Raw genomic sequence first — 24,453 nt, forward strand, 5'->3', positions numbered from 1 at the left:
ACTGAACCACCCAGGTGCCCCTTACGTTTAGTTTTATTATGGAACATCAGTTTCCTGAAAAGGGACTTTTTCTGTGTTGTTACCTGTTAATGTCTTCTGCATCTCGCACAGTGCCTGGCACATAATAGGTGCCAGAAGTGGCGTTCTTGTGTTTATACGTGTCCTGTTGTGAGATGTTTGACATGAGTCCTCACTTCCAGTTTTTGTAAATGGAAAAAAAAAATTTTTTTTTTTACTTTTGGCAAAGTGTTGTATATAATTATTTTTTAAAAGTTTATGTAAGTAGACAAGTAAGTAATACAAGATTTGTTGTGAAAAAGAGCATGTCCCCCTCCAGTTTTTGTTCCTGAGAGGCAAGTATTTTTAACTTTAGCTGATTATGTTAACAATCACTTCTATATCTTTAATTAACATAAATTAACGTTTCAGTGGTTATCTACTGATGAAAAAGTTTAGCCCGGGTTCATCTACACCTGCTCCTCTCCCCTCTCATGCAAATTTCCCAACCCCCATCCTCCCAATATTGTAATTGTATTGTAATTTTGGTAAGATCAATATGCAGCATTTACTTTGTTAGAACTATGTCGTACTTTCCACAGAGGAGCCCTGGAATGTAGTTTGATTACTTTTCCTCACAAAACTACACAGTGAATACTGTACTGACTTTTTTTTTTTTTTTAATCTCTTCATTTTGGATGTATTTAGGAATATTCAACCTGAGACTCTACCCCAGTTGTAAATCTCTCAGTGGACCACATAGTGAATGCACCAAGTTCATCTGTTTGGAGTCAGTTCCTCTCAGACCCTTCTGATCTTGTCTCTGTCTAGGTTGCTTTCTTGGCCCCCAAACAGCTAGGGCTTCCCCTTCACTGCTCTCCTGCAGACTCCTTTTGCCTCTCTTGTATCAGAGCCACTGGTCTCTGGAACTTAATGACTTATTCTTTGTTGGTTTACTGCTTCACACAGTCTCCAGTTCCTTATGGAGGAAAGGTGTAAGAAGAGCTAAGTTTTTGAGACTTGCAGGTCTGACAATGCCTTTGTTCCCCTGGCTTTTAACTGACAGCTTGACTAACTTTATAATTCTTGAGCAGAAATCATCTCTACTGAGAATTTTGAAGCCTCTGCCTTCCAGTGTTGTTCTTGAGTAGTTCCTGCTATTTAGACTTAAAATCCTTGGTATGAAAAACTCTTTTGGGAAATTCCATTATGATGTACCTTGGTATAGTTGTTCTCTTTGCATTTAATGTGCTGGAAACTCAGCCTCCTCACTATGGAAACCCGGTCCCCTTCCCTCTCCCCATTCTTGTCTTATCTTTAAAGGGAAAACAGCGTCCTTTAGTTTTGGGTGAAAGATGTCCTCCAGTCCTGGGGGGAAAAATGCCCTTTGATGCTGGGAAATTTCTTTTCTTTGCAATCACTTCCCCTCCATTTTCTTTGATGATGAACACTTTATTTTTTGGACTTGGCTATCGTGAATTGTTCCCCAAACTTTCCATCTTTCCAGCTTTCCATCTCTGTTTTTTTATTCACCTTTCTTGGCCATTTCCTGAATTGTGTCTTTCAAGCCTTCTATTGACTTTTCAATCTGCCATCATTTTAATTTCTAAGATTTAATATTTTTATTTCTCTTTCTCTCTTTCCAATAATATCTTGTCCTTATTTCATGAATGTACTTTTTCTCAGATATCTGAAGATGCTAGAGTTTTGAATTTTTTTAAACTTTCTTCTTCCTGTGATTTTTCTCTCTCCTCCAAGTTGCTTTGTTGTTTCTCTGTTAGGTGTTTTACCTAATATCCAGAAAGTCTTATTGTTCCCTCCTGTTTTAGATTAGCTATCTAAAAGGATGACTGGAGGTTCTTTGATAGCATATTGTGTTTAGCTTCATTCTAGGATGACGTGGCTGAGGTATTTGTTTTTGTTTTGTTTAGGAAATCCTAATGTTAGTATTTTTATGTTTTTCATTTTTCATTTTTGTTTATTTATTTTTTGTTTGTTTGAACTGACCAGATTCTCCAGAAAAAAAAGATGACTAGTGAGAAAGCCAAGTACAAGGCTAGGGTGTCTCAACATTCAGTAACAATTGTAGCGTGTAATCTCTCTTCAGTATGGAATCCCAATCCTCACTTATGCCTAGAATCCTCTAGTCCAAAAATCCCTTACTGACTCTTTTCAGACCAATCTTCTAGGTGGCGCATGGGGGGTTGGAGGCAGTTACTTCAAGGAGTGAGGGAGAGAATTGGGTCTCTCTACTTCTTAAATGGACTTTCAGCCAATTCTGTGCCCCACCTCCACCCCCACTTCCAGAGGAACCTGATGCTACCAGTCCCTCAGCCCCTTTATGGTTTATAATTTAAATGAAATTGCTTCTAGATAGTCCTGGTTTTGGATTGAGCTTTCTCCAGTCTGCTGAGCCATTGGCCACTAGTCTATTTGTTCTCCGGCTTCCAAAATTGTGTTACTATCTCTTCTCCTGTTCTCTTTATATCTGTTTATTTTCCAGTGGCGTTGAGGTTGAAGCAGGACTCTGTGCAGGTGTTTCATAGTCCACCTTTAAATGAAATCCTCACTTGACGTGTTTTTCTTTGTTGTTTATGAGGCATTTGATCACACTTGTGAATCTCTGTTTTCACCGACTCTAGTTCTTTTCTTACATACAGTTGGGGCTGAGTGTGGTGGAACGCTCCCTGGACCATGAGTTGTTAGGAAATTTGGGTTCTGTTCCCAGATTTCACACTTAATCCTGTGCATTCTCTCTCATTGTTTTCTTGTCTGTCGTTCCAAGGCATTGAAGTAGATGACTCTGAGATCTCTTTGTACCCAAAAATTGCTTTTATTTGTAAGAAGTTGAGATAATCATGTGTAACTGAACACCAAGTTAGGAAACAGAGTTGCAGTAGCCAGCTGAAGAAATGCACAAGTTCAGCTTTTCCCTGTATTAGTCTCTGTAACTCTGGTATCTTAGAAGTCTCAAGTAAAATTGCAACCCACATTTCATGAACAAGAAACTGTTAAAAGGTTAAAAATTCTGAATTTTGTTTTCCTCTGCACTATTTTCAGCTGATAGCTCAGCTGCAAAGCATACTTGGATCCATGTTCTCGATAGGGAGATAAAGTGTTAGTTTTGAGCCAGAAGAACAGGGAAGATAATAGAGAAAGAGGTCTGTTTTTTTTCCCTTTTACGTTCTAGCAGGGATGGCCATTCTTGGTAGCACCCCACCAGGAAATTGTCCTTCCTATGGAAGCCATGTGTGAGTACATGATAGCCACATCTGTATTTTCTCTCTCCTCCATGTTGCTATTTCTTGTTAGATGGAAAGACAGAGTGGACATTGCATGTCACTGTGGTTTTGACTGGCTGCTTTGATCAGTAACCCAGTGTGCTCAGCAGTGGTCATTACGGTGACTGAGGAGAAAATGTGATCTGTGAGGCCAGTGACCCTGTGGGCCAGAGACCAAGGTGAGGCTCCTTAAGGCAGTGCTTCCCAAACTGAGTTGCACACCAGAGCCACCCCTGCCCCCTGTTGCTAACACAGAATCTCTGTGGGGTGGGACACAGGAATTGTTTTGTTAGAGTTTCCCAGGCTTTTAGGATGCGCTTAATTCTTATACTGACTCTGGGGAACTATTGTCTTAGGGACAGGAGGCCAAAAAGAAAATCAGACTCTTGAGCGTTTGCAGAGCTCTGGAAAAAAACCACAGAACAGAACCTGAGCCCTGCACACCTAGCCAGCTGACGCTCATATCAGTCCTGGAAAGGATTTCCGACTCTCACTGCTTTTCTCATGTTCATATTTCACACTCTTTTCCCTCATTCTTTGTAGATCATCTTGCTTTTTAAATCGCAAAGGGAATAGAAACCCTCAGGGGATGCTGCCTCAACTTCTTTTCTTCCCTCAAAAAAGAAACTGTGTGTGTGCAATGTGTAATGCACAGATAAATTTATGTTTACACTTAACTTTGGCTCCCCGATTAAGGTTAACCCCTCTGCCTGTGCCTCTCTCCATCAGTGACCCCTCCTGTGTATTTTTCTTTCACTCTTTCCATCAGTATTTGTGTGTGTGTGTGTGTGTATGAGTATGTGATATATGTAATATGAATACATATTTCATCTTACAGGACAAGGTGCAACAACAAAAATATGCCTTCCTCAACTCTGTGGCCAGCCTAGGTTTATTCATTCAGTCATTCATCTGGTTAGTCCATATTTATTAGAGCCAGCCATGTGCAGAGACCTGGCCAGGCACTGGGCTTCAACATCAGACTAAACAGATATAACCCCGGCTTGCACGATGCTTATGGTCTCTTTGTAACCAGAGTCCTTTAAAAATTATCATTCTTGGGGTGCCTGGGTGGCTCAGTCATTTAAGTGTCTGACTTCAGCTCAGGTCATGATCTCACGGTTCGTGAGTTCGAGCCCCGCATCGGGCTCTGTGCTGACTGCTCGAAGCCTGGAGCCTGCTTCTGATTCTGTGTCTCCCTCTCTCTCTGCTCCTCCCCTGCTCACGCTGTCTCTGTCTGTCTCTCAAAAATAAATAAATGTAAAAAAATTAAAAAAAATTAAAAATTGTCGTTCTTACTTTCCCCCTTTACAGAAAGAACACATGCTTGTGATCATAAATTTGAAAATAGCTTCCTAATGGGAAGCCACGAAAGGGTTTAAAGCAGAAGAGTACTGAATTTCGTTTTCAGAATTTAATTTACAAAGGTCACTTGGGCTACTGAAGGGGAAAGGATTGGGAGGGGGTGGAAATTGCTGGCAGGCGATCGGTCAGGGAATTTCTGCTCCAGCCCAGATCAGAGCTGCTTGGCATTGTAAGGAGGAGAGAGGAAGACAGACTCAAGATCTGTTCAGCATGATAGGTTGGTGAATATTTGGTTGTGGGGATGAAGAAGAAGGGGGAGTCCAGGATGACACCCAGGTTTCCGGCTTACCCAGCTGCGTGGATAGTAGCGTCATTTACTGAGACAGGAAATAATAGAGAAAGAGTAGCTCTGTGCGTGTGTATAGACCTAAGTCCTGTGTGAATGCTCCGTGAGTCTGACATGTCTTGGAAGTTTCTAGGTGGAGGAGTCACATAAGCAGCTGGATGTATGAATCTGGAGTTGAGAAGAGACCACTTGAAATAGAGCAGTGCATTTGGAACCTTTAGTCTAAAGCTGCCAACAGATGCCGTGGGTAGATTACAGAGGAGCAGGCCACAGGTGGCCACCTGAATATTTTCAGAAGTCAAGCTCCAATCAGGAAGGATGCACCAACAGAGGGGACCAGAGAGATGAAAGAACCTCTAAGGGAAGAAAAGCAAGAGAAGGTGTCTTCAAAAACGGTTACAGTCAGCTGTGGCAAAGGTTGTTGTGATGTCAAATAAGGCACAAATGTAAAGCAGATGTTAGGTTCAGCCACGTGAAAATCGTGGATGACCTTAGCCAGAGTCAGGTGGCAGGTGGTCACAAGTGGAGTCCCTGGGAGAGGGGTGCCAGCTCATCTAAAGCCCTGGCAAGAGTATTAAGGATTTTGGACTGTGTTGTAATGTAGTAGGTGCAGTGGAAAAGGCTGATTCAAGTTGTTTTTCCTTTCTATGATAGCCTCTTATCTTTATTGTTTTATTTTGGTTATCAGAGCAATATGTACTCATTGTAAAAGTTTAAAACATGTAAAATATGACTCACAGTGGAGCGTCTGACTCTTGATTTCAGGTTGGGTTGTGGTCCCAGGGTTATGGGATCGAGCCCCATGTTGGGCTCAGTGCTGAGTGTGGAGCCTGCTTAGGATTCTGTCTCCCTCTGCTCCTCTCCCCTGCTCACATGCCTGCTTTCTTTCTGAAATTAAAAATAAAAATTAAAAATTAAATACAAATATGACTGACAACAATCTTTATAATTGCATTCCCTCATATATAACCACCGTTAATAGTTTGAGGTATATCCTTGCAGGTTCTTCTGTGAATGTGCTATCACATACATACATTGATACACATTTACTTTCCAAAAATTGGACTTATTGCCATAGAGTCTGCTAAAGCTTGTACTTTTACCTGTGTATTTCAGACCTTTCTTCACATAAAACAGATGTATATAGTCTGCTATTGTGCTGTAGTATATTCTCCAAATTTTTGAGTTTTATTTGGAAATCTTTGCTTTCTCACACTATGCTGTACTAAACATATTTGTACATATTTACCTGTGCATTCCTTATATATGTGTGTGTGTGTGTACAGGAATCTTTGTAGAATAAGTTCCTAAAGTGGAATTGTGGGGACAAAGGACATGTGCATTTGACATTTTGATACTGTCACAGTGCCCAAGGAGAGGGGCTTTTTCTCTTCTCTTTTTTCTTTTCTTTTTTCTTTTCTTTTCTTTTCTTTTTTCTTTTCTTTTCTTTTCTTTCCTTTCCTTTCCTCTTTTCTTTTCTTTTCTTTTCTTTTCTTTTCTTTTCTTTTCTTTTCTTTTCTTTTCTTTTCCTCTCTCTCCCTCTCCCTTATCTTAGCTGGAAGAATTTTGAGCATGAAAAATGTCAACAAGGGGCAAATGAAGAGCAGGTTGGAGTCACAGGAAAAAGTAATGAATGTCTTCTAGAAAGAAGCCAGTGGGAACGGGAACCAAAGTGTGGGAGGAATCTTCAAGCCAAGGAGGAGAGGGTGGGAAGCAGGGTCCTCAATCACTGCAGCAGCCCCAGAACCTTGATGGGTGCTGGCACCAAATACTTGGTGGTTGAATGAATAAATGAATGTAGTTTGGTTGATTTGGCAGTGGAACTTCATGATGTTTCTCTCTGAAAGCATCTAGTTTTGTACTTTTTCTACAAATCAGAAGGTTAAGATTTCTTACTGAAACCGGTAAAGGAGAAGTTGGAGATTTGAAAAGCCCTTCTTGCTTGGCGAACCCAGTTGCCCAGGTCAGGCAGGACTCCCAAGACAGGGCGTCTCTAACCTTCCTCTCCAGTCACCTGCAGGGCCTGTTGATTTTAAGGCCTTAATATCCCTGGACTCCGTCTAATTCTGTTCATCCCCACTACCACCATCATTATGTTAGTTCCAGCCTGGATTTTCTTAGCAGCCTCTTAGATGGTCTCTTATGTCTTGTACATGGCTCAGAACTTGGTGTAGGGACCACCTACCTCCTCCAACCCCCCAGCCAGGCTGGCTCAGGAGCACCTTCCGAGCCTTGTGTGGCATCTCTTCTCCCTGGATGGTCACTTGTATGTTGCTTGCTTGTTTGGTTTTTTTTAATCTAAAACCTTCATATGTGAATGTCTTAACATTTTTACATCTCTAACACCTATAATGCTTAGCTCATGTTGCATGCTGCAGAAATGATTGATTTTATTTTGTGTGAAAGCCTGATGCTTATATAAACTTGGTACACAGAAAAAGGGGAGGGGATAAGGACAAAAGCAGGCTTGAGGTGAACTCACAAAGGACTGGTAATTTAAGACGTTTGATCCTGGAACAATCCTCAGGATTATTACTCCCTAGGGAAAGGCAATCTGCTCTAAGTGTCATTTGTATTAGTATTTCTGTAATTAGCATGTTAAATGCAGATTTTGAAAAATTGGAAATACCTCGTAACTCTAAGGTGATTTAGCTACATTCAGGTGATCTGTTTAGTTTTACAATCTCAAATAACTACTGTGTGGTATTTTCTAGAGTAGAAACACTTGAACCTCTTTAGTTGCATCTGGCCAGCTGGAGGATAATCACATGATTGAAGTCCCTGATGGGATTCTAAAAGAAATGGCCTTCCAGCCCATTAAATTAAGAGTTTCCAAATTAGGATTGGAATGTTCCTGTTTGGTTCTGCCTGCTTCCCCACCCCCATCACTGTGCCCCATGTCATCTATGGGAAGAGTACTGGGAGATCCTTACCAGCTGGTATTTCAAGTTACAGAATCAGAGTGTAATGAAAGAAAGAGACACACAGAGTTGGTTATTTTTCTGTGGAGCAGAGGGCCTGGGTTCATTCCCTAGGACCGTCTGGAGGGTGCTTGTCTGAGGGGCGCTTCTTGCTGTGATTCCTCTCTCCCCATCCAGGGTCTGTTTCCCTCAAACGGCTACCTACTCATAGCACATTCCCTGCATCCTCGGCAGTTAGGATGGCCATCCCTCCCACCACTGCTTCAGCAGAAGGGCACGACTGGAGCAGGGTCTGAGTGCTCACTTCCCCGAAGGCCACTGGGCTGTAGAAGAGTAAAAAGCAAGAGGATGAGGTCTTTGCTGCTAGGGTTGCACTTGACTCTGTCGTGTTTCTGCTGAGCAGTGGCAGCACAAGGGACAGTGGCCAAATATGAATTTAAATCACCTTGACCATATAGACATTCAGGTCTCTTTAGCCTAAAATAATATGTGGCACTATTAAAACTAATCCATTTGGAAGGAATTTTTGTCCTTCCAGTTCCTTATTTAACCAGCAGCTTAAAAAATATGCCCATACATCCAAAATTTAAGTAATGAGCATGATTTAGAAATATTTAAGTAATAATACAGTAGAGAATGCATAAAAATGGATTTACATGTTTCTTGAATCCTCTTTGTTTTCTGTATTAGACTGAATTTACAAACACTTAACCAATTTTTTTCAAGTTTGTTTTTTTTTTTTTTATTTATCAATTATTTGAGAGAGAGAAACAGAGCTCATGTGCAAGCCAGGCAGAGGAAGAGAGAGAGAAAGAATCTTAAGCAGGCTTCATGCTCAGCGCAGAGCCCGACACGGGACTTGATCCCATAACCCTGAGATCCTGACCTGAGCTGAAATCAAGAGTTGGACGCTCAGTGACTGAGCTACCCAGGTGCCCCACTTTCCTAATTTTTGATGTAACAGAACATTTAATAAACTGCTGTCAGCATTCTAATTTATTGGCATAGTCCAAAGGCTGTAACTGTTTTTAAAAAAAATGAAAAGAACTTCAGGAAGGTTCAAACATAGCATTTCCCCCCCTTTCATTATATAATACTTGTAGCTAATATTCATCTAGTATTTATATGTGTAGGTACCATGCTAAACATTTCACATGCCACAACTTATTTCATGTTCAAAACAACCCCAACAGTAAGTACTGTCATTCCCATTCTTCAGGTGTAGACTTCAAGGCATAGAAAGGTTGAATAAACTGCTTGAAGTCATAGTTAGGAAGTGGTAGGTCTGGGATTTGAACTCAGGTCTGTCTGACTCCAGCAGCCAGCTGTATAGAAGTTATGTATCCATTTGGTAAGTCATTCAGCAGATAACAATGGAGTACCTAACATGGCCCAGGTACTGTTCTAGGGAATTCGGCTGTGCTTGGGATTCAGTTAGAAACAAGGAGAAGTCTTTTCCTCATGGAACTCTCATAATATATAATAATAAAGCTATTATTAGTTACTAAAGGAAAGTACAGCAGGGCAAGGTGGCAGAGAACAGTGGCTTTTCTTTAGAGCTGGAAAAGTTAGGATTTCAGGGACAGCCTTTCTGAGGCAGGGATATTGAACAGAGACCTGAGTAATGCGAAAGAGCAACTTCTTAAGGCCACGGGGCAGTGTCATATGGCTACAGGCATAGTTTATGAGCTTCTAGGTTCCAATTCTGATTCTCCTGCTCATCAGCTGTGTGATCTTGGACAAAATATGCAACTTCTCTCTGCCTCTTCCTTGGTGATGTAAAGGTAAATATAATATTTATTAAAAGAACTTAGCTATAAAACAAGCACTGGAATGTAACACTCTTTAAGTGTTAGCTGGTAGTCTCTAGGCACTATGGGAATCGTGACAAGTAGCTGCTTTCTGGGTCTGTTATTTAAGTAACTTAAATCAGGGATGCCTGGGTGGCTCAGTTGGCTGAGTGACTTTGGCTCAGGTCATGATCTCATGGTTTGTCAGTTCAAGCCACCCTTCTGGTTCTGTGCTGACAGCTCAGAGCCTGGAGCCTGCTTCTGATTCTGTGCCTCCCTCTCTCTCTGCCCCTCCCCCACGCACACTCTGTCTCTCTGTCTCTCTGTCTCTCTCTCAAAAGTAAATAAACATAATTTTTTTTAAGTAACTTAAATATTAAAATTTGGGTAGTCTTTGAAAATTCAGCTGACAGGATTTATTGAGGAATTAAATGCAAGGGTATGGGGGAAAGGAACCAGGGATGACTCCAATAGTTTTGGTCTGATTAATTTGGTTGATTTGGGGGCCATCTACTGAGATGGAGGAGATTTGGGTATAGCAAGTCTTTTTGGCGGGGAGAAGGTATACTGGAGGGTGACAATCAAGAACTTGGCTTGTAGTTAAGATTGAGTTACTTCTTAACACGTTCATGTTTTTTATTCACTGTAGAAAATTGGAAAATGTAGACAAATAATAAGAAAATGAAAACACTTGATATCCCATTACCCATTATCTTTTGCTTAAATTTATTCTTACCCCACAGAAATTTAGGTCATACAGTATATATAGGGTTTTGTTTGTTTAAAGTTTATATATTTAGAGAGAATGCGAATGGGGGAGGGGCAGAGAAAGAGGGAGAGAATCTCAAGCAGGCTCATCTCAGCTAGCATGAAGCCCACTGTGGGGCTTGAAATCATGAACCATCAAAAATGACCTGCACTGAAACCAAGAGCCAGGAGCTTAACTGACTGAGCCACCCAGGTGCCCCTTTTGTTTGTTTTATATACACTTCCGTTTATTGGAAAATGGCTCCTGGCAAAGGGGAGAGGTGAAATATAGGCAAGGTGATAAGAGCCCTAGCCCTGTGAAAGCCCTCTCCACCTGCCATCACAGACAGCAGGTATGGACTCAAGCCTTCAAAGAGGTCTTCAGCTATGGAGGGTAGAGCATATGATAGATCTTGTTTCTGCTCTTCTGTCTTAGGACCCCCAGCACCTGCTAACCTGTACAATTTCATCCACAATTATTAGCAGGTGGTTGTTGTTGTTTTAAAACTATACAGTACTTTGTTTTCACTGTGGAGAGGGCACATCACCTAAAACTTACCATTGTGGCTATTTTTAAATGCACAGTTCAGCGGTGTTAAGTATATTTACACTGTTGTACAACGGTCACTAGCATCCATCTCTGGAATTTTTTCATCATAGAAAACTGAAACGCTATACCCAGTAAACACAATTCCCCATGCTTCCCTCCTCTTAGCCTCGACAACCACTGTTTTACTTTCTGTCTCTGAATTTGACTACTCTAGGGATATCAGATAAGTATTTGTTCTTTTGTGACTGACTTATTTCACTTAGCATCATGTCCTTAGGATTCATCCATGTTGGAGCATGTGTCAGAATTTGCTTTTTAAGGCTAAATAATACTGCATTGAATATTTTGTTTATCCATTCATGTGCAGGTGAGTACTTGGTCTGCTCTTACCTATTGGCTGTGGTGAATAATGCTGCTGTGAACAGGGTATATGGATATTTGTTTGAGTTCCTGCTTTGAATTCTTTCGGCATATACTATATGCAGTGAAAAATGTTTTTTAACGTTTTTATTTATTTTTGAGAGACAGAGAGAGATAGAATGTGAGCAGGGGAGGGGCGGGGAGAGAGGGAGACACAGAATTTGAAGCAGGCTCCAGGCTCTGACTCGTCAGCACAGAGACTGATAGGAAGCTTGAACCCACGAGCAGTGAGATCATGACCTAAGCCAAAGTTGGACGCTTACTTAACTGAGCCACCCAGGTGCCCCTAAATGCAGTTTTATAGTCTGCTTTTTTTTTTTTTTTACATTAAAGTACATTGTTAGAATTTTGTGTGAATATTTTTCTACAAAATTATTTTAAATAATTGCACTATATATTATCAGTAGCTATATTTTCATTGACTTAAGCAAGAATTGTTTCCTGGAGATAGAATTGTAAGACAAAGAGTATGACTAATATTAAAGGTTTTGCTACATTTGCCAAATTGCCAACCAGAAACTCATACGACCTGACATTAGCAAAATCTGTATGTATTCCATGCTCCTTTGCTAATATTAGGTATTGGTCATTATTTTCTGTCAATCTGATAATTTAAATCCTGGTTTTCCTTTTAAGCAAAGTTAAGGTTCACATTCTGAGTTTTTTTTTTTTTTGTAGCCGATTACTGGGAAGATACTGATTTGGTAAACGTTCAACTTGCGAGATGATGACAGATGATGGCCACCCATGGGATTCTTCCTAGTCCTTAATTCTCAGGCAGTTGCAAGCCTTTTGCTCTGTGTATATATGACAAGCTGTGTAATCAGGTTTTGAGTTCTTCTGTTTTGTGTGCTAAATACATTCTTAATAGTTAAAATTTCACAGTTCCTTATTTAGAATTCAAAAATCTAAAAAGTGCTGAAAAGAGGGCCACCTGGGTGCTCAGTTGGTTAAGTGTCCGACTTCAGCTCAGGTCATGATCTCATGGTTTATGAGTTTGAGCCCCTCATCCAGCTCCGCACTGAGAGTGTAGAGCCTGCCTGGGATTCTCTCTCTCTTTCCCTTTTCTCTATGAACCCCTCTCCCCTCACTTTCTCTCTCTCTCTCTCTCTCTCTCTCTCTCTCTCTCTCTCTCTCAAAATATATAAATAAACTTAATAGAAAGTGCTGAAAAGAAATTTTTTGGTAATTCATTTGGTTATAAAACCTAACAGATCATAACACTGTGTGTCAGCTATACTCAGAAACAAACACCTGACAGATCTGAACTCATTTGGTGGAGGAACCCGACCTCCACCAGCATGAGACTGTTAATATATTTTATTTATCCCATTTAGAGTGACTGCTCATATTTTTGGCTGCAAAACATGACTTTGTTTGAGTAAGGGGTGCTGTCCCAGATCCCACTGAGAGTGCATATAGTGTATACATATTGGTTATTTTGAAACACAGTGGTGTTTGGGCATCAAAGATTTTGGATAAGGGTACATGGACCTGTAATTTTTTTTTTCTTGCATTTATATGTTCTCATCCCTCCTAGGCTTCAGAAACTGATTTTGAAATCAGACCTAGTCTGATAGGTTAAGCGTGGAGTTACAACTCAATGTGCTTTAAGTTTAAGGACAATAAAAATTTAAGTGGGGTATCTTCTTTGATCCCCAGGGCATGTATAATCACTATAATCTGGGAACTGACAGGTCAGTGACTAGAACCAGGTTTTAGCTGAACTATAACTAACTGCAAACTTAGGGTAGCATTCAGCTGGGAACCCTGAGGGTCTTAGGAGGAGACCAGTTGAACTGTGAAGTGACAGTAATAGCTTTCCAAGATTGGAACTTTCCAATTGTTGGAACATATTTCTATAATTAATACCACTTGTCCTTTATAGAACATAAACCGTCTTAGCCAAGCTTTTAAAAAACAATATCAAATTGGTAAAATTAAGTAAAATCACTCTTCAGTTATATGATTATTACTCATGTTCTTAAGTCTACATTTTTAAAAAAGTATTTATTAAAATAGTGAAGGTTGCAGAAATGGAAAAGCTGACTTGAATTCATATGGAATTGTAAGGAGCCCTGAATAGCCAAAACAATTTTGAAAAAGAACAAAGTTGGAGGACTCACATTTCCTGATTTCAAAATTTACTTCAATGCTACTATAGTAATCAAAACAGTGTGGTAATAACATATGGGTAAACACCTAGACCAGTCCAGAAGTAAATCTATACATCTACGGCCAATGGATTTTTGAAGTGTGCCAAGTACATTCAGTGAAGAAAGAAGAACCTTTTTATTTATTTATTTTTTAAATTTTATTGTTAACAGGTCGGTGTTCTTCCTGGTTCGCATTTTTATTTATTTTTTTATTTTTTTTAATGTTCTTATTTATTTTTGAGACAGAGAGAGAGCATGGACAGGGGAGGGGCAGAGAGAGAGGGAGACACAGAATCAGAAACGGGCTCCAGGCTCCGAGCTGTCAGCACAGAGCCCGACGCAGGGCTCGAACTCACAGATTGGGAGATCATGACCTGAGCCGAAGTCGGATGCTCAACCGACTGAGCCACCCAGGTGCACCAAGAAGAACCTTTTTAACAGATTATGTTGTGACATCTGGATTTCCACATGCACAAAGAATGAAGTTGGACTCAACCTTACATCATATACAAAAATTAACTCAAAATGGATCAACAACTTAAATATAAGAGCTAAAGCTGTAAAACTCTTGAAAACAGGGGTAAATCTTTATGACCTTGGATTTGGCGGTGGATTCTTAGACATGACACCCAAATCATGAGCAACAATAAAGTAGATACATTGCTGATGGGAATGTGAAATAGTAGAGCCACTGTGGAAAATAATTTGGTGGTTCCTCAAAAAGCTAAACATAAAATTATTATATGATTTAGCAATCCCATTACTAGGTATATACACAGAGGAATTGAAAATGAGACTCATACTTGTATGCCATTGTTCACTGCAGTATTATTCATAATAGACAAAAGGTGGAAAGAACCCAAGTGTCCATCAACAGAGGAAGGAATGATAAATAAAATGTGGTTTATTATACACACACACACACAGTAGAATATTCAGTCATAGGAAGGAAGGAATTTCCAACACATGCTGCAACACGATGAACCTTGACATCATCATGCTAAGTGAAATAAGCCAGAAACAAAAGGTCAAATATTATATAATTCCACTTACATGAAATATCTAGGAGGCAAATTCATAGGGTCAGGAGTAGATGAGACGTTATTATGGCTTGGGCACAGGGGGAAGTGGGAGTTACTGCTTGGCAGTTACAGAGGTCTCTGATGTGATTAACAAAAAGTGTTGGAAATAGTGGTGATGGTTGCACAATTTGTGAACAGAATTAATGCCACAAAATTGTACACTTAAAAATTGTGAAAATGGCAGTTTTTCTGTTTTTTGTATGTTACTACAATAAAAAATTTTTAAGATGGTAAAGGAGCTAATGAGTTGGAATCTGAGAGGTTTGTGACATACATTGGGCTTTTCTGTAAAAGCATTAGCTAATCTGGGTGGGATGTGAGAATGAATAATGTGATGATTGTTCCCAGCTCTCCAAAAGGAGACAAGTTTAACTTCCAGGTATATTTTTGGGGCTGAATTATTGAGGGAGGGTTGTGGGAACAGGGAGAGGCAGTGCATAAGAGGAGCTAAAACACTAATCCTAGAAATATAACAAGACGAAGAAAATTATGCTTATCAGAGCTCTTCTCGGGGATAATATAATAATAATATGTGTCGATGGAAGAAATCCTTAGGGTTGCCACCAGGATAGGGCTGGAAGGGTGAGATGCCCTAGCATCAGATGCCCTCACTGAACTGTGTGAGAAGTAAGTCCACCGACCCAACCAAAGAAGGGACATGGAGACTCGGAGCACAGTGAAGTGAGGCTTAATCAGTGTTCTTGCAAGAGCGGGTGTCTGATGATAGGCATACTTGGGGCAGTTACAGCAGACAATTTATCTCCTAGTGTGCAAGCCTCCCCTCATTGGCTGAGTACTACAGAGGTGACAGCCTTGCCCGGAAGTTGCCTATGCCCATGTAAGGCAAAACGTAGTCTGATTGGAACAAATGTACATTCTGTGAGGTGACGCAGGGACTTCGGTTCTTTGGTGCCTGCTTATTGTAAAGCCCGTGAAAATAAGCCTGTGAAACAAAGAGGGGAAGAACCAGGAAGTGAAGTGTCCAAGGGTTGGGGACTCCATTGTGGGGTAGCGGTGTTCGTACATATTTCCAATAGGTTGTAAACCTATTGTTAACTAGACAGCACAGCTTTTGTTTGGTATTTCTGAAATTGAATCATCACCCTTACTTCTCACACTGTCCCTCTTTTGTTCTTCTGTGGAGTCCCTTGTCCTGTGGGAAGAAGCACATTCCTGTTTGATGCATTGCTAGAGCAGTGGGCAGGTTGGAGGAGAGGCAGAGATCCTCCTTTTCATAAATATCATTAAAATATTTGCAGAATATTATCTTGGAGGGACAGTATGTTATTAGCCTGCTCTGAGTGTGAACATACCTCCCTGTGGCCCAGTGCAATATGTTTCTGGAAGTGCAAAAACTCTTTTATCATTATGTAAATAACTATATTACATTCTGAAGAATTGAAGAACACTAGTAACTTTTCTAGAATGACAAAGAGTTTATAATTCATTCCATTATTGGTTCACTCACTTATGGAGCCTCTGTTATATACTAGGTATTGTTTCAAATTCTGAGGAGACCAAGTAGAATAAGACCATGACTTTTCCTCTAGGAGCTCATGGTCCAGTAGTGAAGAAAAACAAGTCAGGACCATACACTGTGATGGGGGGGTGGACCCTTATGTTTTCCCCAGATTTTGTCTTCTGTGGTGGTGGCCAATTGTGAATGAGTAACTGCCATGGGATTATTTGATACCCTGTTCAGTGTAAGCTGCAAATTTGTTTATAATCATTCATTTTTATTTCTCTCTCTTCCATAGTCTAGAGGACCAACTGAAAAATACTGTGTTTTAATAATAATGCAGCAGTTGAGTTTTTGGACACCTATAGTGATCTGACGGGTTTTACTAGATAATGCAAAGTACTATAGGAGCATGAAGTCGAGGCAAGTAACTTAACTTGGTACTTAAATGGTGACATTGAAATAAAAAGGTAAAGAAAGGGTAAAATGTGTATATGGGTCGGGGAGAGGGTGAAGGGATGTGCATACCAGATAGAATATCCTTAGGATGAGGTTAAATATAAAAAGGATAAAATCTGGTGACCCACGAAACGTCAAGTGACGGAAGAGAAAAGTGAAGAATGGCTCCCGCTCTGGCTTAGGCAGTCGAATTGATGCCAATACAATACGTTAATCAGAAAAGGCAAGCCCAACAGAGGGAACCTTCAGAACAAGGCCATTTTTACCATAATGTAGGAAGAATATGTAGTAATTTTCTAAATCACCTGATGGATAGGACTGAGTTTCAAACAGAGTCAAAATTTGCTTACCCTAACAAACTTGGCATCTTCATGAATGACTTTTTTCCTTTGCCTCATTTTCTTTCCCCTTCAGCTAATCATCTGAGAGGGAGAGCACTTTTGCCGTAAGAGGGGAAAGATAGAACTCTAATAGAAACTATCAACTTGAATTTGAAATTGCATTGCAGAAATGATTTGAGGATAATGTCACTTTTTCCCCCATTAAAATATTACCATCATTGAGTGGAAATGCCAGTAATAAATTGGGGTAAAAAAAATGATCCATCCAGATTCGGAAAAATAAGGAAACATTTCCTGAGTCCTATCTCTTTTCATTTCATTGTAAGTAGTAGCCAACAGTGCATAGGACATTGAGGTCATTAAAAAAAATTTGCTGAATTAATGTTATCTTTTTTTTACATTTGAATTTATTTTATTATTAAAAAAAGCAAATAGTCCAGATAAAAAGTGAGGAGGAAAAATTGGTGCCTAACAAGGTTAAGAATGCCAGAATTTATTAAAGATTGAAGTAAAAAAATAATAATAGCCAATATTTATATAGTACTTCACACTTTTCAGGTCACTTTTATATATCAGTTAATTTGTTCTCTACAATGACCTTGTGATGTAGGAATTATAATTTGCACTTTTATTGACGGGGAAAACAAATTTAGAGTTAAGTGGTGTGCCTGAAGCCACAGAGTTATACTGTGTAGAGGTCTTACAGTTCAAGTCCACTCTCCTGTGTGGTAAAACACAGCCATCTTAGCCTTGAAAGAAACTCTTCTGCCTTTATGTTTTATGTTTCATTATTAACTTTCTTTTCATTTATGGTGACTCTTTGGCCCCATTTTAGAATCTCATTTAATACAACAGGGTCTGTAAGCTACAGGCTTACAACCTCTGGATAATATGGGAAATAGATTTTCCCCTACCTAATTGTCACCAAAATACAGTAGATCCCGCTAGACTGAGGCCAGAGAAAGAGGTACTGGAACCTGGGGACCAACTATGGCTACCACAGGATGACGATGATGTGGGTTGTAAGTTGAGGTGGGTCCACATAATACCTGGAAAGTATGAAGTGATAGGAAACGGTGGCTCAAGTGTGTAGTTAACTTTAAAAATAGTGGTGGTTGGGGCACCTGGGTGGCTCAGTCGGTTAAGCGGCCGACTTCAGCTCAGGTCACGATCTCGCGGTCTGTGAGTTCGAGCCCCGCGTCAGGCTCTGGGCTGATGGCTCAGAGCCTGGAGCCTGCTTCAGATTCTGTGTCTCCCTCTCTCTCTGCCCCTCCCCCGTTCATGCTCTGTCTCTCTCTGTCTCAAAAATAAATAAAAAACGTTAAAAAAAATTAAAAAAAAAATAGTGGTGGTTGGGTAGTAGCATTCAGGTCAAATATCAGATATGTGCTGAGACCAGTTTTAAGAGGCTTCTAGACAAATGGGAGAAGAGTTTCAGGTACAGGACTGCCTGGCACATCATTAGGCATCCTTCCCAATCAGGATGTATGAAAATATCCTCATTTTCAAGGTGAATGGGCCATTCCTTTGATATTTCTTTAATTGTACATTGACTAGATTATGGAATTCCTGAAGACAGTTTCTGTACTTTTTTTTCATCTTGATGTTTGTACTCCTATCACCTAGTTCCATCCTTGACACATGCCTGTCTTTAGCCATTTGCCTGAGTATTGTATCTGTTTACTTATTTTGTGGAGCTTTTCCATTAGTTCTAATTGTGCTGGCTCTATCAATAAATTTCACTATTCTGTCATTAGTTTTTAAGATACATTAGTCTGTTATTTGTTAATACTTGTTTGACTTATATGTGCAATACTATCTTAATTCCTTATCAGGTTACATTTAGCAGTGGTGAGCCCCTTGGAATTATTCACAGCAGCCCAGGAGACAAATCAGTATATTCAAAAAGATGTTCAATTGTGGAAGTGGACAGATTCAGATTCTCATTGTGTCATTTCTGGTCTATTCTGGTAGTTGACTTTAGGCAACTCATAACCTCAAATTTTCATCATCTGTGAAAACAAAGACAAAAATAGGATTAAATAAGATCAGACATTTAGAAGTGCCAGGCACAAAATAAGACACTCAGGAGATTTCTGTTTACATTTTTTCATATCTCTGGGTCTGTGTACATGAACTTAATTTATGGTTATATGCTGCTGTATTTTTTTTTTACAACATGCTTTTGAATTGTCATTTGTATCCTTTTCACAGCCCCATGAGATAACAAGGGAAAGTAATTTTACTACCAGCTCCAGATAAATAAACTGAGAGTAAGTTAATGGCTAGGGGAATGTAGTTAAATTGTAGAATCAGGACTTGAACTCATTCTGTCCCCTTAAACCATGTCCAGTGCCCTTTGCACCAGATTCATCTATTTTTATCTGCCGTCTCTCTTACATTCGTTTTGTGTCTGATCCTTTCAGTGGCAACAAATCACCATTTAGACCCACTGACTTCCATGCCTGTCCTCTTAGATAAAGTGTTGAATGCCTAATTCTGATTACTTTTATTGCTAGGGCACTGCTTATCAGGCACTTTGTATTTTACTTATGAGTTTCCTGAAAGGCTTTTTTTGTGTTTTCTGATGAATAATAGATGGTCTATGTTTTAAAATTATAGATAATGGCTCCTTTTATCCCTCACTTTAAATAAGTCTCCAACTGGCTTAGCTGTAGAAGTTCTTGATTTTGCATATGAAATAAAAAGTGTTAGTTACTCCATTTCTTCTAATTGATAGACAAATACTCCTATGAATTGCAGCTTTCTGGTGAGGTTTCCACTCTGTTGTTATGAACCCATTAATGTGACTAGACTTCTAGATAGTGGGCCCTTCATTTTGTTCTGCCGAATAAGTCAGGACTGGTACCACCAATGACCACATTGCTTTAACCTTATTATACTAACTGTATTGATAGTTTTTAAAATATGCTATTCTTTTGCTTTTAACTAATTGTGATGTGATTATAAAATTTAGGAAAAGTAGAAATTTAGTGGGTTTCTTATGCCCCAAACCCTCAATTATTTGACTTGAACCTACACAAACCAGTTGCTAAGTGTGTGTATAGTATTTTCCACAGTATTCCTTTGGCACTCCATAAATCTGTCTAGCTTATAATTAGCTTAAAATTAACATTCATCATGTCTCCATTTCTTTTTCTCAAGAAAAGGGAAACTTGCTTGCCTGGTTCTTCACCAGGGCCTAACAGCACAACGGCTGTGTAAAATTATAAACAACGTAGTGAATGTCAGTTGAACCTGACTTTCAGCTGTCTTTTCATTGTACATCCATACAAAATTCCACTGACAGGTCAAGACTAAAGTTTTTTCATGATACTGGAATAACTAGTTTTCAGTTCTCCAGTCAGCTTTTTAATGAAAGTTACATACAATAGAGGTCCCAAAAACATACTTTTATGTTCCAAATGCTTGAAATTAAATGAACTAATCACGAAGCCATTCAAGGTGGTACTTGGGTTGTATAAAGTGAGTCATGGTGACAATACTAAAGATACATTTCAAAACAGTGCATGAAAAATGATTGACATAAGGAAAAAAATAAAATTAACATTTTTACCTTATTAGAATGTTTTTTCCCTGATTCTGCCCTATTTTTCACAAAAAGCCCTCAAAGTGTCACCTTGATTTTGACTATTTTTGCTGAGAAATGAACTTTTTCAGCTGTGTTAGATTACCAGAAATGAGACTATCAAACAGTAACGGGAGCCCTCAGTAGTGGAGGTATAATTATCATATTAGCATCATAAATCATTTGCTTCTCAGTACTGTATTAGGTCACGAGAGCAGCAGCTGCATCTTTGTTCTACCTAGATGATGTTTCACTAAAGCCATTTCTGTTTTTATTCATTCAAATTTACAGTTTCTCCTTTGTGTTGACATGAAGCAGTGAATCTATTAGTTTCCATTACCAGCAGAATAGCTAACACTATAAATAGTTCTATATTTTCTCTCACAAACCCTTTCACACTGCATAGATACCTTTACTTTGATAGAACATCTGGGCAATACATCTTGTTTCTTCTCTGTGTTTAGGCAAATGCAAACTTTCTTAAGCCTACCCTTAAGAAAAAAAGAAAAAGGAAGAAAAGAAAAGAAAAATCCATAGCAGCTCCATCCTGTCTTTTGACCTCAGATTCCTGATAGATAAATTGGGCATCTAATGGTAAAGTAATCCAGATAAGATGCAAAAGTCGGATCACTCCATCAGATTTACAATACTCCTTTAAAAAATATCTGCATTATTATGTTTCATTGACTTGCTGGCTCTCCCAAAACACCAATGTATCCTAAATACCACATACATAATTTTTCCATATCTAAATATTATAAAAAGGTTAGCTTTTTTTCTCAATGTAAACCAAGCTGCAAAACACCAGTTTGAAAGAGTGTCATAGCCACTAGTATAAACACATTTTAGCAAGTTCTAGAGGCGGCTTTCAAGAAGGTAATTATCTTGGACCACTGTTGTTCTGATGTTGGAATAAACCAGTTTGCTAAGGTACAAGTTGTCTAAGTGTGACAGGCTGTGCAGTAACTGCCATAGTTCTCATATGGTTCTCAAAGGCAAGCACCCTAATTCTGGTATTGCCTGAAGTTCTGTAAGCCTTGGTTCACCTGATCTGTTTCTTGTTTCTGCCTTGGTTTACTTTTAGGGATCCTGTGATGAAGTCAGTTTTTAATCACTTGTTTATGTTGTCTTTATCTACTGGCATTTTTTTTTTTCCCAGTGCATAAGTATACAGTGATCAGATACAGTGGGCAAGATTCTGAGTAAATCTGAAATCTAATCTAGATATTGAGATGTGCCAAACCTAAGATGTGCCATCTTAGTGATGTGCCAAACCTAACTATTTGGTAGCTGAATTGTTGGCTGATGTTTTGATTATGTTACTTAGAAATCTTTTAATCAATCTTCCTGGTAAGGTTTCTTTTGGGCCACTGAAAGGAATTTTTCTGGATTGATAGGGACTCAACCTTTTCCTTCACAAAAGCCTCTAGTGGATTTTTTTAAATTAGTGTGCATTAAAAAAAAGTCACTACAAAGCCAAGATTAACATCACACTTCATAATATTAAAAGTAATTTCTTAACATAATTTAATGCTTATTCCATACTCAGTCTTCCTATTTTTGATAAATATGTCCTTTCCAGCTGGCTTGTCCAAATTAGGATTCAGTTGAGTATCCCATATTGCTAATGGTTTTTGTGATATTGTGATTTATAGTAAGAAATATATATTTGGTCTTCCTCAGTTCCTGGCACAGAGCTTACACAACTCACATAATTTCCTAAGTGATGAAGTAGGTATCGGTGCCTTTTGTTATGTTGATGAGGTGACTTTGGGAAAGCCTCTAGGTAGCCCCGGGTGGAGGCTGGTTGCTAAGGGAACTCATCACAAGATTAGAGGGTTGAACCTTTCAGTCCCAGCCTCTGACCTCCAAGGAGGTGAGAGAAGAAAGATTCATTCAGTTGCCAAAGGCCAGTGATCAATCAATCATGCCTAAGTAATGAAGCCTGAGTAAAAATCCAGAAGGACTGGATTTGGGGAGCTTCAGGTTGGTGAATGTGTACAGATATAGGGAGAGTAGTGGCCTCAGAGAGGGCACTGAAGCCTTGTGTCTCTTCTCACATACCTTGCCCTTGTACCTCTTTATCTGGCTGTTCATCTGTGTCCTTTATAATTAATTGGTACATGTAAGTAAATGTTTCTCTGAGTTCTGTGAGCCGCTCTAGCAAATTAATCAACCTGAGAAGAGGGTGGTGGGAGCCTTTGATTTATAGCCGCTCAGTCAGAAGCACAGGCAGGTAACCACCTGGGACTTACTGGTGGCTGTCTTGGGGGACTAAGCCCTTAACCTGTGGAATCTGATGCTATCTTCAGGTAGATAGCATCAGAATTCAGTTTAATTGTTTGGTGATGTGGGGGGGAAAAACATACATTGGAGTTATATTCTTTCGGCTATTTAAATCTCTGCCTTTTTTATGTGATTGATTTATTGAGGAGGCTAGACCTGCTGATAAATTAGAACATTTATTTAATTTACTTAAATGCTTAATGTTTATTTAATCACATTTACATATTTAAGAATATTTTAGTTCTTTTAATTAAGAACATTTTCCTACATAGCCCAGATTACATTGTTACACTTATTGATGAGGTTTGGGGTGATAATGAGGTCCAGAGCTGACAGCCAAGAAAGAATCCTTGAAGAGGTCATTGGTGCAAAAAGGTGATTTTATTAAAGCATGGGGACAGGACCTGTGGGTAGAAAGAGCTGTGCTGGGATTGTGAAGAGTGACTGGTTTTATACTATGGAATTGAGAGAGGTAAAGACCAAAGGGAGGCTTCCAAAGGGACTTTGATACGGTAAAGAGGACTCGGAAGATACCTCAGGCCTTGCTGTTGTCAAGCTAAGGTTGTTTTTCCTCTAGTAAGGCCTTAACATCAGGATGGTAGGGGGTTCCTGGAGAAACGTTTTACTCTGTCAGAAGTATTTGTCAGTGGGCTGTAGGTTATAAGGAAATTTAATGGTTTCTGCCATTTCCTTCTTGCCTTTGTTCCCCATATCACTATGGAGGGTGATGTTGGGGCTCCAGGAAACTGAGTCTATAGGTTACTGGAGATTAGTCTATTGATAAGATTACCTTTTTCTTATAATTTACCAAGACATTTGTAGAGAGACAAATGGAGACTCATGGAGAGTCATGGAGACTCATGGCCTGCATGACTGTGATCTCTGTCAGTTAACCATTTGTTTCCTTTCCTTTCTTTTGTCCTTGGGCAGCCAGGAGTGCCTGAGGAATATCACCATATCTCCCCTGGGGTGGGGGGTGGCTGCTGTTAGCTTGTACTTTGCCCTTAGGCTGCCTTATGCTCCCTCATCACTTATCAATACTAATAATTCCTGAATATAATCCAACACAATCAATATTCACATTTTTCTAATTTGTTTTTAAGTCTTCTATATCTGGTCTGTTTAAACCAGGATACAGTCTAGAAGCATGCACTGCAAATGGTTGTTTTGTTTTCTCCTTATCTTTTCATCTGGAACAGTCCCTTTTATTTATATCAGGAACTTGTAGACAAGGTGAGACTGGTGTCTCACAGAACAGCCCAGCTTCTGGATTTGCTTCCTTTATCCCTTCCACAGGGTGCAGTGACCACTAATCACATGTGGCTGTTAACCTGTTGAAATGTGGCCAGTCCAAATTGAGATGTGTTGTGGGTATAACATACACATTGGCTTTCTAACACTTAGTATACAAAATGTAAACTATTTCACTAATAAATTTTATATTGAATACATGTTTATTTTTTTGCTATTTTTTTAATGTTTATTTAATAACTTTTGAGAGAGAGAGAGTGAGTGCAAGCAGGGGAGGGGCAGAGAGAGAGGGGAGACACAGAATCTGATGCAGGTTCCAGGCTCCGAACAGTCAGCACAGAGCCTGACGGGGGGGCTCGAACTTGCAGACTACAAGATCATGACCTGGGCTGAAGTCGGACACTTACCTAGCTGAGCCACCCAGTGGCTCTTCTTGAATATATGTTTTTTTGTTTTGTTTTGTTTGTTTTGAT

General features: G+C 39.4%; 1 protein-coding gene across 2 annotated transcripts in view; it reads left to right on the forward strand.

Moving 5' to 3' along the window:
• The window catches only part of ANO6 (anoctamin 6), a 199,499-nt gene that overhangs the window by 52,505 nt on the left and 122,541 nt on the right, over nt 1-24,453 (forward strand). The window lies entirely within an intron of this gene.

Source organism: Panthera leo, chromosome B4 (genome assembly GCF_018350215.1).
Source record: "Panthera leo isolate Ple1 chromosome B4, P.leo_Ple1_pat1.1, whole genome shotgun sequence".
Lineage (NCBI taxonomy): Eukaryota > Metazoa > Chordata > Mammalia > Carnivora > Felidae > Panthera > Panthera leo.